The following is a 14405-nucleotide window of genomic DNA, read 5'->3' as shown; positions in this document are numbered from 1 at the left end:
TTCCTGTTCTGCTATTTATTGTTTCTACTAACTCTTGCTTATGGTGTGTTATTTTCTCATCTAGTTTGTAATCTGAAGTATAAAACTGATAGTTGTATGACCTCAGTATGTTAGAACTAAGAGAGGACTGAATTGAGTGTAGATTTCTCCAATGGAGATTTGAGTTGGCCTTGGGCAGGCATAACAGACCTTTACCAAGGTAGGGCCACTCTAAATTTATTTCTCAGAGTAGGATTTTCTGGGTCACATAGGACAAAGTTTTGTTTTGGTTACATGAGGAAAAGTATGTGGTTTGCTGGCAAAGACAAGTTCCATCAGCATCTCCTGTTATTTGGTGATTGTCTTTTCAGTTTCACTAAGTTGTAGACTTTGGCTACAAGCATCATTAAGTAAGGGTCTCCTACCCCTCCTCTCTTTGGGCCAGAGATTATTTTTCCATATACTCTCCAAAGGCTTTTTTTTTTCTTTTTAAGATTTTGTTTATTTGAGAGAGCGAGAGAGAGAGAGAGAAAGCATGGCGAGGGGTGGGGTGCAGAGGGATAGGGAAAAGCTGACTCTTGGATGGGCAGGGAACCAGAAACAGACCTGAGCTGGAGGGTGCCCAGGTGCCCCATTCTTCAAAGACTTTAAAACCCAAAGATCTAAGTTTCTGGTATAGCCAAATGGTCCCAAGACAGTCCAGGATTTGCTTGTGATTTTTAAACTATTTTGTAGTTGCCTACTTCTTTTTTACTAAGGATTTTCTTCCATTCTTACAGGCACAAGTTGGTAATTTAAAAGCTGTGTATTGCTATTTTTCAGTCTGTTGGTGTTTTGAAATGGGAAAATTTTAAACTGAATTGCTGCAAGCATAAATCTATAACCCTGTCTGTACATGACACAAAGATACAGATTGAAAACACTTACAGTGACATCATGGAAATCTGTTCTTTTCCAGCACAGAATAGAGGAAAGATTAAGCTCCAATGCTTGACTGTATACTCTCTTCTCTTTTCCCTCTTAGTATAAAGGATAAGGAACAAAGTAATTACATTATTAAATTATTTTACAACAAAATTTACAATCTATGTGTTGCATATATATCAGTCAACAGAATTAGTACACAAATATTATGAATTTTTAACATATTTGAAGAATAAGCAAAAAATGTAAATTAATGCCAGTTTTACTTTTCTTTTGGATTCAAGAAATCAAGTCCCCAAAAGAATAGCCAGAAGAATAATTCCACAGGGACTCTCTCCTCCATGCATAATTCATAAATATTTTTAAAAAACCTCTTCTTTTTGTTATTTTCAATTAAGATACCTCAATACTTTGCCAAGATAAATGATGACAAGTATTTTTCCCTTGTTTACAGGGACAAATCATTTTTATCATTTTTCTTCAAGAGAAAGAAAGTATTTCCATCAAACAAGTTTTGTTACCTTTAATCAAAGTGACAGGATGAACACTCTTGACAGCTAATGATTGACAAGACAAGCCTCAGAGATATGACAAGGATCTGCTACTCTAAGTTACTTTTGATGCACATCTCAATGTAAGGTCATTTCTCTTCTTCAGCAGATAGGGATTATAATTTCATTACCTATTAAAACTAAGCAAAAATCATTCAAAACATCTTGCTACTCTTCTGTTTGTATTAATGACAAAATAAAATGTTCAAAGAGTTTGCATTTCTTTCTTTAGATAGTAAAAAGCATATACAATATAATGAAGTGGAGTGTTTTGTTTCTCTATTATAAAGAGAAGTGAAATCTGATCTATCTTAACCTGTGTTGCAGTAATTAACATGAAATAGCATGATGAAATAGAAACATAATAGACTTAGGCATTCACATTCTGGCTCTGCTAGTCACCACTTAGGTGACCTGGGAAAGTACTGAACCTGTTCCAACCTCAAGTTCCTCAATTATAAATATTATTTTTAAAGCTTAAAATACATAATTGATAGCATTGTGGTGAGAGTTAGGTAGATAAATCACCTGGACAGTAGACTCTTATCAAACACATTTCTCTATGAAGGGTGCTTATGGAGGAGAAAATATAAACACGTACTCATATACACCTATATATATTTATATCTATAGATTTATGTATACATATATTTATGTATTTATCTTTATGTATATATATATATCTGGATGTGTTTGTGTGTGTGTGTGTGTATATATATATATATAATATCCTTTCAGGAGGCATTTTACAAAAAATGTTCAGTGGCCCATGACATAATTAATGAACAAAATATTGGAATAATTTGTTAGCCCCTGAAAAAATATTTCCTTGGGGAAGGAATGTTCGCACTGTTGAGAAGGATAGGATGTTAACTAGAGTTAGGGAGAAATTATTTCAGTTCTTGTTTTGTTTTGTTTTTAAAAATTTTATTTATTTCACAGAGAGATCACGAGTAGACAGAGAGGCAGGCAGACAGAGAGGAAGAAGCAGGCTCCCCGCTGAGCCGAGAGCCTGAATCGGGGCTCAATCTCAAGACCCCAAGATCATGACCTAAGCCTAAGGCAGAGGCTTAACCCACTGAGCCACCCAGGCGCCCCTTGTTTTGTTTTCTTAAGACTATTTATTTATTTATTTGAGAGAGAACAGAGGGAGAGGAAGAAGCAAACTTACTGCTGAGCAGAGCGCCAGAGGTGGAGGCCCATCCCAGGACCCTGAGATCATGACCTGAGCCAAAGGCAGAGGCTTAACCAAATGAGCCACCCAGGCGCTCAGAAATGACTTCAGTTCTGATGAAATATAGGAAACACACTGGTGTCAGGGCAAAAGCTGGACTCAGAAAAGAATGGGGAAGAAAGGGTGAAAAGAAGAGCCACAGGTGTTAGTTTCCACAGTCTAATGAAGCCTTCAGAAATTATAGTTGAGATGGCATTTTATGATTGAGGATTATTTGAAAGCATCTGAACTGCAATGATCATTAAGGTATACCCAATGTATGTCTATATGTGTATCTATCTATCTATCTATCTATAGAGAGAGATACACACACACATATATAAAACAATCACTAACTGAAAGGGTTTTTAACTGGAGACTTTATAAAATAACAGAAGCACCTATTTTAAAAATGCACCTAAAAAAGAACTATGCACCGTTCACTATTAATATGATGAGCAAAGCATAATTACACAGAACAAACTACAAAGCATATAAATGATGCTTTAATATAAGCATCTCACTTCTCCTCTCAAGGGACATATAAAAATACCTTCTTGGGTCACAAGTTCAAATGCACACAGGAGTTATGCAGGCCCCATAAGTGTATAAATGGCATGAATATGTGATCATAGAAAGTGACATAATAAACTGGGAGTGTTAGTGCCACATTAAAGCATTTATCTTCAAGTTTTTAAAACCTCTGCTAAATAAACATATGAGATAGGGTACAGGATCACCAATAGCCTGCCTTATTCAAATAGGGTTGGATTCTTCTGTTCAATTGATCTTGCCACACCTGACCCTATTTTGTCACAAGCTATCCTCTTTTGAAATGGTCACTCCTTTTATCTAAATCATCTGTTCACTAGCGTCAAAGCGGTGTGCTTCTCTTTGCAGTTGAATGAAGTTTGCTATTCTATAGAATCTTTCCTTAAACATCCATGGTTATTTACTAACTGTGGACCATTTCTCTCTGTTTATGCAGTGTTTTTCTGGAGACGCTTGATTGGCTGTGTCTATGTGTCCTTTCTGACTTCCTTCAGTGCCAGCAACGTCAGAGTCACTCTCCTTAGAAGAGAAACAAAGATCAAAGATTGGTCCTGATGTTCTTAACGCAGTGCTCTGGTTTACCACCCGTATGCACTCTTGCTGACCACAGTGGAGCAAAGCTTTAATAACAGATAGGTCTGCATCTTCTAGGTTAATCTCCTCTTGCTAATAATATATATAGTCCTATATAAAATCTAAGAATTTTCTCAGACATCTGAGAAAAAGATAACTTGATTTGACAATGGACGACTGGACAGTAGAGGATCTGAGTATAAAAGTTTGTCCGAGTTTGTAAGGTGATTAGGAAACATTGCTGTGGGTTATCATAGGATTTAAAAAACAACAACAACTAACACTGTGGACTTCTGCAAAAGGGCAGCGTAGGAAGATCCTGAAATTACCTCCTCCCACAGACACACTAAATCTACAGCTACATATGAGTCACTTCCCTCTGAAAAAGATCTGAAAACTAAATGCATAGCTCCTCCCAATAAAGAAGAAAAACCACATGGAGAAAAAACACCAAAATTCCCACCTCTGATACACAATAAAGAGGGATTTTACCAGTCCAGTCTTCTACTGGGGGAGCAAGAGTTTGGTGCCCCATACTGGGCATCCCAACCCTCGGATCTATACCAAAGAAATGAACCCCCAGAATGTCTGGCTTGAAAAACTAATGGGGCTGACATCCAAGTGATCCAACTTGCTATAGAAAACCAAGACTACTCATTCAAAGGTATCTTGTGTGGTCTCACTTGTCCAAGAACCAGTGAAGAAATAGCAGTTTGTAAAGTGCCTAGACTATTCGTGAAGGAGATTTAGTTGCTAATCTAAAATCGTCTTCTGGAAGGGCAGGGACAGTTGAAACTCCCTGTAGATGGAGATGCTGGTGGATTTCATTTTTGTGCTCTCCACCTAAATTACTAGCATAGGGGAGTGAATTTGGACAAGGCATTCACTTGCCGCCTTCCTAACAATGTGAGGGCTGAAGTTTTCATGCCACTGGGATATCAAAGGATGAGCTTTCTCTCAGACTCCAAGTAGTGAGAGGAGAGTATTAGGCTAAGGGACAAGGAAGACCCCCCATAAAATAACCAGAGCTGTTTACCAGTACCATGAACATTTCTAATGCCAGTTTGTCGGCAAGCTATATCTCAGAAGTTATTTTATTCATATTTTAAAAGTTCCTTTTTCTAATACAAAAAGCAAAACAACTCAAGGAATTCTCTCACAAACTGACACCAATTTATATGCAGCTGGTAATACCATGCAGCTGGAAGAAACAGCAACCCTGGGGACCAAAAGAACTTAAGGATGTCTTGTCTAAATGCCAGTTGGTTTTTGATGTTGAGTTATCATCTAGAGACCAAGTCAGAACCCAAGCTAACATTTCAAATACAATCTCAGTAATTTTTCCATCTTTTTTAGTGTTTCCATATTTTAGTGTTATTTGGAGATATACAGAGCTGAAATTGCCCTCAAATTGACAAAAAAAAAATCTTTTCAGAAGTTTTACTTTTTCCCCCCCAAAAGTTGCAGTTTAAATGTGCATTTCTTCACTTTGGCATAATCATAACAGGCTTATACACACATAGATTAAATCAGAAATGAAAATCTAACTTCAGATGGAAACAGCCCCCCAAAGTCACATATAATGTAGCTTTGTCTATTTTTCATAGGAACTGAAGTTATTTCAAATTCACAGCTTCCAACAATGGTGTACATTCTCCGGGGTTTCTTCTTAAAAGATGCCTGATTTTTTTCAGAATGTATTTCTTCTAGACAGAGACTAAATAGCAACATCATTCATTTATTAATTTATTCTTTCACATTTCCTACAAAGCTTTTTCAAGCCCTACTAAATGCCAGACACAGTGCTGGAAATATCAGTATAAAAAAGGCAAAGAACCTGCCTCGTGGAATTGAAAATCTCTCCTTCCTCATTTCTCTTATTTATGCCATACCTTGAAAAAGAAGCAGGATTTTTTTTTCCTTCTTCCTTTCTTCTTTCCCTTTCATCCTTCTTTCTCTCCTTCATCCTTCTTTCTTTTTTCCTCTCTTTTTCTTCTCCATTCATTTCTTTGTTATTCAACAAATATTAGCAGCTCACAATCTGTTAGACACTATCCGACACTATCCTAGGCACTGGGTCACCTGTAGCATAAAATCAAGTCCCAGCTTTTGAGGGGCTTTGAGTTCAGGAGGATACTATAAATACATAAGTGACCAAATGGCTAGCATAAGTATATGCCAGATTATCATTATAAAAGTAAGCAGAGAGCTCTATTAAGAGAATAATGAAGGTTCTAATCTGAATAATTTGGTGAAGGTCTGTCTGCTGAGATATTTAGGCTGAGACTGTGTGTGTGTCTGTGTGTGTGTGGGGGGGTGTGTTTACCAAATGAAGTACAGTTGACAAACAATGTTACATTAGTTTCAGGTGTGCAACATAGTGACGTTATACTATGTTATACTATGCTCACTGTAAGTGTGGCTACTTACTATCTGTAGGTTAAGATTTGAAGAAAAAGACAGAACCATCCCTGGAAAGGATTTAGGAATAACTAGTCAAGTTTTCCATGCAGAAGAACAGGCAGCTACAAAGGCATTAAGAGGGGAAACAATTTGGCATGTTCCAGAACCTAAAAGGGGAGAAGAGTTGAAACATGGTGGCCCAATGGACAATTTCAGAAGGAGGCAAAACCAGATCACGTAGAGGGACATGTGGGCTACTGGAACGAAGTCAGACCTTATTCTATTCAATGTGAAGCCACTAAATGCGTTCAAGTATGAAGTGATAGTTATTAATAATAACAATACCAAAATAATAATAGCTCACATTTTCATAGCTCTTCTAACATAGTGGTAAAACAAAGAAAGGCAATATACTACTGATCTTCTTCCTTGGATAACATATAACTGTAATATAAATCCAAAAGGTAATATTCTGAGAAAGTGGGAAAAGATTTCAACACATTTATTTTATTACTTTTTGTTTCAAGTTTTTATTTAAATTTTTGTTAGTTTACATACAAGGTAATGTTGGTTTCAGCAACAGAATTCAGGGATTCATATTCTTATTCCACGTGTGAGTGAAATCATATGGTATTTGTCTTTCCCTGACTGACTTACTCACTTGGCAGAACACACTCTAGCTCCACCCGCATCATTACAGATGTCAAGATTCCATTCCTTTTTATGGCTGTAATATTCCATTGTATATACATATACTGCATCTTCTTTATCCATCCATCTATTAATGGACATTTGTGCTCTTTCCATAATTTAGCTATTGTTGATAATGCTGCCATAAATACTGGGTGCATGTGTCCCTTTGAATTAGTATTCATGTATCCTTTGAATAAATACCTCGTAGTGCAATTGCTGGATCATAGGGTAGTTCTATTTTTAACTTTCTGAAGGAACTCCAAACTATTTTCCAGAGTGGCCTCCCCAGTTTGCATTGCCACCAACAAGCAAGAGGGTTCCCCTTTCTCCATATCCCCACCAATATTTGTCATCTCCTGTGTTGTTAATTTTAGCTATACTGATAGGTTTGAGGTGGTATCTCATCATGGTTCTGATTAGTATTTCCCTGATGATGAGCTATTCAACACACTTCTTTTAATATTTACAGATACATTAACTGGTTTTAATCCTTTCCAAATAGGCAGAGCTTCCTGCTGGTCCACAGTGTCCAAGATGACAATACCTATAAGTGTGATTGTCCTGTGACTACAAGGAGACTGGAAATGTCATAGAAACATAGGATCGGGGCTCTCACTTCTTAAATCCTCCCCCTACATCCACTCACTCACAACAGAGATAAGCACATGGAAGGGGCCTGTGGATTGACAGATGTGAGCTGCCTCTTCACTCAGAAAACAACATCAACAGGAAGACAAGTAGCTGCTACCTTCACTTCCTCAGAAAGTACAGCACACAGCATTTGATTAAATTTACCTTTGAATGAAGCTAGTGTGGAGATTGCCTATAACACTGTACTGTTAATTCAGTCAGATATCAAAAGAAGTATATATTAGAAGAGAGGGATGTAGGAATATGAGCTAAGGAAATGGCTCGCTGGAGTTTAAAAGAACAGAGACTGAATGCCATATGAATGGGTACAAGTGATGACTTAAATTCCTTTGGGACCTCTGGTAACAATTGCCCATTAGCCATCCTGAGAAGCTTAGAGTTTTTATTTTGCTGCCATGGTCTCTGGGGAATTACTCTTTTCTATCAACAAATACATCAAAATATAACCCATTCTGGTAAGAATTTCAATATAGGGAGAACCTTACTGGTCATGGTATCTGAATGGAAATGAAAACATTGTATGTTTCCTGACATTCTGCCTTTCTCCAATTATCAAAATGATCTAAAACCAATGCAATGACTTCAGAGCTGCAGCACATGGAATATGTTCCATTTTAACTTTCTGGGAACATTGTGGCAAGGTTATAGCAAGACATGGGTATTTGGAATCAGAGACATCTCCACTGCAGTAGTTACTTGGAACTCTGCTTTCCCTAGGTAGTTCATAAAATGAGACCTCCCATTGAATTCTTTGGTAGCCATGTATGTTCTACTGAGCAATAAATAATCCTGAAAAAACAAACCACAAACTACAAATGAAAACGAAAAGCTACTTTTTAAATAAACGAAATAAATAAAGAAAAACCCTACTTTTTAAATAAATATACATAAAGAGAAGCTTTACCGAAGTATTCACCTTACCTCTTTGATTATCTCTAGAAAAGTAAATATTAAATTTAGACTATATTCTTGAATGTATCCTCATATGGGCTGTTCCTCAGATTTGCTATGCGGTGTTAGATAAGTAAACTGAGATTAAAAACTTTCAGGCACCTAATGCTAGAAACATATAAAGTCACCCAAGAGGTCTGATGGCTGTATTATAATTAAAAACTAGCCTGACCTTCCCAGTTAGAAACCATACCTATGATGTGTCATGGACAAAGCATTAAAGTAAAAGTCAGAAATTTAGGTTCTTACCTGAATCTCTCATCTTTTTGCAGCATAACATATGGCAAATTATGTAACATCTTTTTTTAAAGATTTTTATTTATTTATATGACAGACAGAGATCACAAGTAGGCAGAGAAGCAGGCAGAGAGAGAAGGGGGAGCAGGCTCCCCGCTGTGCAGAGAGCCTGATGCGGGGCTCAATCCCAGAACCCTGGGATCATGACCCAAGATGAAGGCAGAGGCTTTAACCCACTGAGCCACCCAGGTGCCCCTAACATTTTTTTTTTTTTTAATGCAATAGGTAAGAATCAAATTCCTTGGGTTTATGTGTCTAAGTAATAGAATTTTATGTATTTGCTTATTGTAAGTCAGTTTAATTTCCATTTCACTGGATTAGTAGAAATGTAGTCCTAATATAATTGTATATTCCCCTCTCAATTTCCCTCAGGTTGTACCTAAACTTCAAAAGTATTACATAGATCCAGTCATGGAGTATGGTGTGTGTGTGTGTCTGTCTGTCTGTGTCTGTATGTGCATGTGATTTGGGGCAAAGCATGAAATAGAGCCATGTTTTAGGCCATTTGGGCCACTATGACACAATACCTGAGTGGATGGCTTGCAAATAATAGAAACTTATTTCCCACAGGACTGAAGGCAGGAAAGTCCCAGATCAAGTTTCCAGCAGATTTTATGTCTGGTGTAAATCTTCTTTCTGGTTTACACATGGCTGTCTTCTGACATAACAGAAGGGGTATGGAAGCTTTCTTAGATCTCATTCATAAGGCACTCATCCTATTCATGAGTGCTCTGCCTTCATGACCTACTCATCTCCCAAAGACTCCACTTCCAAACACCACCACATGGGGATAGAAGTCTCAAAATGCAAACAAAGTAGGGATACCAACATTCAATAGATAGTAGGGTACAATAGAATCTTAATGTAAGGTGACCAAAAATTGTCTTTAATTACACTCACTCTCTTCTAAATGTATTTGTCTTTTAGCCAGCCCTCCTAGCTTGCTGTAAGACCTCACTTGTTCATATCTATGATATTATCTCCAGTCTAGAGGCTGCTGGCCACTTCTATGCCCTTTAAGGCTGGACTAGAATTACTGCTACATTGCCAGGCCAGACCAGGTCAGTGGAATTCTGGGAGTCTTCATGATGCAGGTCTTTTTTTGTTGATGCCTCACAGCTAGCTTCTGGGAGCTCTATTAAGAAAAGTGGAGATCACGTATTCATTGTTAGCCGCAACCTCAAATCCAAGCTGCCATTTGGCCTTCTTTGTAACTTGACCCAGGTGGCAGAGCCCAGAAAACTCCCCACAGGGCCACCAAAATTTGTTCTTCCTGATTGCTCTCCCTTCTGCAGAAAGAGAAATTTTGCCGAGGTTAGGTCTGAGGAAGTTCTCTTTTAGTCATTATGCTTACTTCCTATTTGTTTATTCTTTAAATTATTTCCATTTCCACTAGCTAGTGAAACAGCCTGAAAGATACTTTCTTCCCTTTCCTTTTTGCTCCTGTGTGCCTTTCCTGAAACAATGAGTACATAACGGCCAAACATGAAGGGACTACGTGATCTCTAAGGACCTTCAGAATCTGTATTCAAAGTATAGGCAATCTCTTCTTGCTAAATCTGGATGAACTGAAGGCAGAATTTTGGATGAATAGGAAAATCCATTAAGATGAAACAATCATACTACCTAAGAAAATACACAGAGTAAAGTTTGTTATCCTATATAGTTAGCAAATAGTTATGCTACTTAGGTTTCCTCTGCTATCCAAAAGTAGAGCTTTCTTCTGAAAACCTCATAAGCCACAATGGTGTAAAGTGAAGTAATTATTATTTCATAAAAGTGAATATACTTTTCAGATTTCTTTCAGTTAGTGAAAACAGGTACCAAGGTAGGTCTTTCGTAAAAGCAGAGTGGAATATAGTGAACTTTTGGACAGTGGGGGAAACCGTATATAATTTTATCAATCCAGAGCACACATAGCATTCATAACACATGACTCTCTACTTTTCACAAAATAGATACAATACAGACACAAAAATATTGTGTCTGTATTTTAATTTTTTATTTTTTATAAACATATATTTTTATCCCCAGGGGTACAGGTCTGTGAATCACCAGGTTTACACACTTCACAGCATCTACGCCTTTTAATAATTATAATTAATGTGTCAGCTGAAACATAAAGAAGTATTAGTTAAGGTTAACCTCATATAGAATGACAGAATGTTTATTCTATATGTAGTATATGAAGTAATCCAACAACAACAAAATATATAAATTTGGTTGAACAGAACTCTACTACTGAATGGATCCACTATGCGTTGCTTGACACCTTAACATACATAAAACAAGTCAGCCAATCTAAAATCTTTTGTGTCAGAAAATGAGGATGCAATTTTGGAAAAAAAAATAACTACAAGTATAGCAAATATGAAAAGAAATGGACTTTTTCACTCTATGGAGAGAAATGTTATACCCAAATCCAAAGAGTTGAATTAAAAATAAAAGTAGAAGCTTAAGCCTATAAATTCTCTAGGTAAGTTGAGTTTAAATTTATGAACTCGGGCACCAGGGTGGCTCAGTGGGTTAAACCTCTGCGTTCAGCTCCGGTCATGATCCCAGGGTCCTGGGATCGAGCCCCACATCAGGCTCTCTGCTCCGCAGGGAGCCTGCTTCCTCCTCTCTCTCTGCCTGCCTCTCAGCCTACTTGTGATCTCTATCTGTCATATAAATAAATAAATAAAATCTTTAAAAAAAAAAGTTTTTAAATTTATGAACTCTAAGTATACATTCAAAGTGTTTATAATGGTATTCATTAACAAGAAATCAACAAATTGATGACAGTTGACTTATCAGTTGATTACTCCATGAAAAAGCAAGTGTTCTTTTTGTTGCACTCAATCAGTATGCTTTTATTGAATCACTTTTATTGAACCATTTTACAGGTGTTAAACATTGTGGTAGGCATTAAAGACACAGACACTTAGTACAAAATTACTTCCTTGAAAAGGCTGATGCAGGAAACCAATAGTGATGGAATTCTGGAAAAGATGGCAGAGGAGGAGGACCCTAAATTCACTTTGTCCCATAAATACACCAAGATAACACCCACATCAGTGTAAATAACCCAGAAAATGACCTAAGACTCGCAGAAAAGACTCTCCACAGCTAAACATGGAGAAGAGCCCATGTCAAAAATGGAAGGACGGGCATAGACAAAAAATTACCTGTGAGGCATCCATGGGAGGGAGGGACAAGGCAAGCATGGTAAAGGGAGAGGAGCAGATCCCACACCAGGTACTCCAGGCACAGAAGATCCACACTGGGAAGACAAACCCCCATAATAGTTGATTTTCAACACAGAGGAGATTCACTTGTGAGTTTTTACAATCAGTGAGGCTCAACACTGGGAAATTTAAAACTCAGCAGCCCATCTCTGGCAGAACCAGAGAGCAATAGGAAACTGAGTCCCCACTCTTAAAGAGACAACATAATAACAACTCTGATGAGATATAGCAGCAATATGAAAAATGTCAGGATATAAATATTTGTTTACTAATCTCAGAGCATGTGCTGGAAAGGGCAGGGATCTTCAGGAGACTTCAAAAACAAAAGAACTGTTGGGTGTCACTTCCCTCTCCTGCCCCCCACCTAGATGCATGGACACCTGAAGGAACCACCTTGAACCCTACTCCCATACTCTCCTATGAACCAGCCTCTCCACCTCACCCCTCAGCTGGAGTCCATCCAAAGTACAACCATAAGGGTGGCAATGTACAAATAGCCCTGGCAAGGGTCAACACCACTCCAAAGTGACACCTGCCCTGGAGAAAGGGGATGATAACCACACACACCAGTTCAACTGTGACCCAGCAGTGGGATAGGGAAAAACAGTTGGTCTGACTGGCCCCACCCACCAACAAAAGCCTCTCAGGAGACAATCCAGGGAGGGGTGCCTGGGTGGCTCAGTTGGTTAAGGGGACTGCCTTTAGCTCAGGTCATGATCTTGGGGTTCTGGGATGGAGCCCTGGATCAGGCTACCTGCTCAGTGGGGAGCATGCTTCTTCCTCTCCCACTCCCCTGCTCGTGCTCTCTATCAAGTAAATAAATAAAATCTTTAAATTAAAAAATAAAAATTTAAAAAAATTTAAAAAAGGAGACAACCCAGGGAGAGCATCCTGTAGTTCAGTGTCACCACAATTCTGGCAAATACCGGGTCTGATCCCACTCAGCCCAACGTGGCCCCAGACTGGCCCCTTAACAGCACAGGGACCAAAACTTGACCTTAATCGGCAGAAAGAATCATTGAAGATGACTGAACTGAAAGTAAATGGGGCTCAGCCTCATGAGTAGGGCACATGCAACACATATAGGAGAAACCTCTAAAGAGCCAGGTTCTGGTGAATAGAAGACATTGCACTGCAGGGCACTAAAAGACCTCTTCTTGTAAGGCCACTACTATCAAGAGCAGGAGACCTAGCTGACTTTCCTAAAATATAGAAACAGATGCAGAGAGTTAGACAAATGAGGAGATGGGGGAATATATCTCAAATGAAAGAACATGACAAAATCATATAAAGAGACCTAAATGAAATGGAGACAATTATATGCCCAATAGAAATTTTAAAAATAATGGTCATTAAGATACACACTGGAGTTGAGAAAAAAATGGAGGAATTCAGGGAGATGCTCAAGAAAGAGACAGAAGCTATAAAAAAAGAACCAATCATAGATGAAAGAACTCAAACCTGAAAGAAAAAATATACTAGATGGAATAAATAGCAAACTAGAGGAAGAAGAAGAATGGATCAGTTACCTGGAAAACTGAAAATAGAAAGCAATCAAGCCGAACAGGAGAAAGAGGAAAAAAAGAGAAATAAATTTAGGAAACTGAGCGACACCATCAAGCATAATAACACTTGCATGATAAGGATCCAAAAAGCAGAAGAGAGAGAAAAGGAGACAGAAAGTTTATCCGAAGAAATAATAGCTGAAAACCTCCTTAATCTGGAGAGGAAAACAGAAATCCAATCTGGGAGGCACAGAGAGCTTCCAACAAAATTAACCCAAGGAGGTCTACACCAAGACATATAAAAATTTAAATGGCAAAGCGTAGTGATAAAGTAGCAAGAGAAAAAGAAAAGCAAGCAGTTTTATACAAGGAAAAACTCATATGGCTACTAGCTGATCTTTCAGCAGAAACTTTGCAGGCCAAAAAAAAAGTGGCATAATATATTCAAAGTGTTCAAAAATAAAAACCCTCTAACCAAGAATATGCTATCCAGCAATTGATAACACTTCAGCAGATTCATCAAAAAGAGAAAGAAAGGGCTCAAATAAACAAAATCAGAAATGAAGGAAGAGAAATAACAACTAACACCACAGAGATACAAAGGATTATTAAGAAAATATTATAAAAATTTATACCAAAAAATCAGACAACCTAAAAGAAATAGATAAAGTCGTAGAAACATATAACCTCCCAAAATCAAATCAGGAAGAAATAGGAAATTTGAATAGACCAAGTAGTAGCAATGAAATTGAATCAGTAAAAAAAAATAGTTCCCAAAAGACAAAAGTCTAAGACCAGATTGCTTCACAGATGAATTCTACGAAACATTTAAAGAAGAGTTAATAACTATTTCTCTCAAACTATTCCAAAAGGTAGAAGAGGGAGG

General features: G+C 37.7%; 1 long non-coding RNA gene across 1 annotated transcript in view; it reads right to left on the bottom strand.

The window, feature by feature from the left end:
* Positions 1–11507: 11507 nt before the first annotated feature.
* The window catches only part of LOC131833132 (uncharacterized), a 48559-nt gene continuing 45661 nt past the window's right edge, over positions 11508–14405 (bottom strand). Inside the window, exons 3-4 of the long non-coding RNA XR_009354331.1 lie at positions 11955–12049; positions 11508–11768 (exon numbers count right to left, since the gene is read on the bottom strand). This is a non-coding gene — a long non-coding RNA (uncharacterized LOC131833132). The remainder of the gene's footprint in view (positions 11769–11954; positions 12050–14405) is intronic.

This window comes from Mustela lutreola, chromosome 6 (assembly GCF_030435805.1).
Source record: "Mustela lutreola isolate mMusLut2 chromosome 6, mMusLut2.pri, whole genome shotgun sequence".
Classification (NCBI taxonomy): domain Eukaryota; kingdom Metazoa; phylum Chordata; class Mammalia; order Carnivora; family Mustelidae; genus Mustela; species Mustela lutreola.
Note: the sequence above shows the minus strand (reverse complement) of the source record. Positions and strands in the feature narration are given on the sequence as shown.